At 54.9% G+C, this 3,025-nt stretch overlaps 1 pseudogene; it reads left to right on the top strand.

The window, feature by feature from the left end:
• Window positions 1-310: 310 nt before the first annotated feature.
• On the top strand, window positions 311-2,095 carry LOC119333527 (annotated as a pseudogene).
• The last annotated feature ends 930 nt before the right edge of the window (window positions 2,096-3,025 follow it).

Genomic DNA, 3,025 nt, shown 5'->3' with positions numbered 1-3,025 from the left:
CTACCCCCACTACCAGAAGATGTGCTACGGCGTGCACTTTGCAGCCAGGAAGCTGAAGCCCTATTTTCAAGAGCACCCCATCATGGTTGTCTGCACTGCTCCACTTGCCAAGATCATAGGCAACAGAGATGTGTCTGGCCGAGTGGCCAAATGGGCCATCGAGCTGCCCCCCTACACCATCTTCTACCAGCCGCGCACTGCCATCAAGTCCCAAGGACTGGCCGACTTCCTCATCGACTAGGCCGAGACCCAGTACCTGCCGCCTGCTCCGGACTCCACCCATTGGTGGATGCACTTTGATGGCTTGAAAATGCACACCGGCTTGGGAGCCGACGTTATCCTCACCTGTCCCAAAGGCGACAAGCTCAGATACTCATTGCAAATTCACTTCGCCGCCTCCAACAACGTCGCTGAGTATGAGGCGCTAGTACATGGCCTCCGGCTGGCCAAAGAGATCGGCATCCGCCAGATCCTGTGCTACGGCGACTCCGACCTGGTGGCCCAACAGTCGTCTGGGGAATGGGATGCCAAGGATGCAAATATGGCAAGTTACTGCTTCCTCATTCAGCAGCTCAGCGGATATTTTGAGGGGTGTGAGTTCCTTCACATGCCACGGAACAAAAATGAGTCAGCTCATACCCTGGCATGGATCGGCTCCACCCGTCAAGCAATACCAGCCGGCGTATCCCTTCAGTGCCTCCACAAGCCGTCTATCAAGCCTCCTCCAGAGTTCGAGTCCATCTTCATGCCGGCTGCTCCTGAAGCAGTTGGATCCGACTCAAGAGCTTCAGCAGCTGGCCCGGGGACTTCGGCAGGCGGCGCGGGGATTGCGGCAGTCGCACCCGGCCAGGGGACTTCATAGCCCGGCCTAGGGGCTGCTGCAATTGGCTCAGGGACTTCACCAAACGGCTTAGAAACCGCAGCAGCCGCACCCGGCCCGGTGACTTCATAGCTCGGCCCGGGGGCAGCGGCAGTCGGCCCAAAGACTTCAACAACACAACAAGTGGTGGCTGGCTCCAACCCGCCACCTCCCAACCCAACCGCCCCAGTACAAGTGGTCGTAGTGGCAGTAGAATAAATTCAAGCACCATCATGGGCACAGCCCATCCTCATGTTCCTGGTGACCAGAGAATTGCCAGCTGATGAGATCTCGGCCCGGCAAGTGCTGCCTCGAGCAGGAGCCTACACTATAGTCAACAGAGAGCTCGTCAGGCGCAGCGTGACCGGAGTCTTCCAACACTGCGTAGAAGCAGAGAAAGGTCAAGCAATCCTCAAAGACATCCATCAAGGCGAGTGTGGTCATCACGCGGCCTCCAGATCCCTTGTCGCCAAAGCTTTCCACCATGGTTTCTTCTGGCTGACTGCTTTGGAAGACGCCAAGGAGTTGGTCAAGCATTGCAAAGGGTGCGAAAAGTTCAGCTCCCAGCAACATCTACCAGCTTCTGCACTCAAGACCATCCCCCTTACCTGGCCTTTCGCCGTGTGGGGGATGGACATGGTGGGGCCATTCAAGACAGCACGCGGCGGCATGACCCACCTGCTCGTCGCCGTGGACAAATTCACCAAATGGATTGAAGCAAAACCAATCAAGAAACTGAATGGTCTGACTGCTGTGACTTTCATTGCCGATATCACTGTCCGATACGACGTACCGCACAGCATCATCGTCGACAATGGCACAAACTTTGCCAAGGGAGACTTGGTCCGTTTCTGCGCGATGCAGGGCATCCGACTGGACTTAGCGTCCGTTGCCCATCCGGAGTCAAACGGCCAAGTCGAGCGTGCAAACGGACTCATCATCTCCGGCATCAAGCCCCGACTGGTCGAGCCTCTAGAGCGATCGGCTGGCTGCTGGATCGTTGAGCTATTGGCCGTCCTTTGGAGCCTCTGCACCACTCCGAACAAATCAACTAGCTTCACTCCATTCTTCCTAGTTTACGGGGCCGAGGCCGTCATCCCAACTGACATCGAGTTTGACTCACCTTGCATCACCATGTACACGGAGGCGGAGGCGAAAGAAGCAAGAGAAGACGTCGTTGATCTGTTGGAAGAGGGCCGGTTGTTAGCACTCAGCCGGTCCGCCATCTACCAGTAGAGTCTACACCGCTACCACAGTTGGAAGGTCAAGCCAAGATCGTTCCAAGAAGGAGACCTTGTGCTCCGGCTAATCCAGCGAACAGCCAGCCAGCACAAGCTCTCAGCCCCTTGGGAAGGCCCGTTCATCATCAGCAAAGCTTTGGGCAACGACTCCTACTACCTCATCGATGCACAGAAGCCCAGAGCATGCAAGAGAGACGACGCCGGCAAGGAATCGGAGCGCCCGTGGAATGCAAATCTCCTCCGAAGATTTTACAGTTAAAAGCAGTATGTACCACGTCATCTTTTGTATTAAATTCTAAGACATCAGGACCCTCAAGGAGCACTCGGGGGCTACCCTCTTTATCTATATGACAAGTTCTATGTCTATGAATGTGTTATTTGTTATTGTGCCTGGCACCGGGTTCGACTAGTCGGCCCGGGGGCTTGCTGCCTTGTGCTATGACCATGCTACCTGCAGTCGGACAAGTAGTGTGCCGGCACCTAAGCCCTCTCTTGCCATCAGCCGCAGCTCGCAGAGCGACTGTCTGGCTGGCAAGACTTAAAGGCAGGAAATGGTGCCCACATGAAAAATGGCGAAGGACCAAAGCATTTGCATAGCCCAAGCCGGCTCCCCGCCTTGCCAACCGGCTGTTGAGCAGTCGGCCGGCCGGTTTCTACAACTTAACTTGCTACGCTCTACAAAGGTTAAGTACTTGCCTTCCCAAAAATGGCCAAGTACTTGACCTAGCCACAGACCACAGAACGGCTGTCCGGTTGGCAAGACGACAATTAAGGGAAGGCGGCAAATGAAAAAAGTAAAAAAGAGCAGAAGAGCAAGGCAAGTTGGAAATTGGCAAAGATAATTTACATAATAAAAGGCCATTGGCCAGCATTCAACAGAGTTTGAATACACCCCCAGCGGGTGGAACTGCGCAAATCTAACAAG

The sequence above is a fragment of the Triticum dicoccoides genome, chromosome 7A, assembly GCF_002162155.2.
Source record: "Triticum dicoccoides isolate Atlit2015 ecotype Zavitan chromosome 7A, WEW_v2.0, whole genome shotgun sequence".
Taxonomy (NCBI): domain Eukaryota; kingdom Viridiplantae; phylum Streptophyta; class Magnoliopsida; order Poales; family Poaceae; genus Triticum; species Triticum dicoccoides.
Note: the sequence above shows the minus strand (reverse complement) of the source record. Positions and strands in the feature narration are given on the sequence as shown.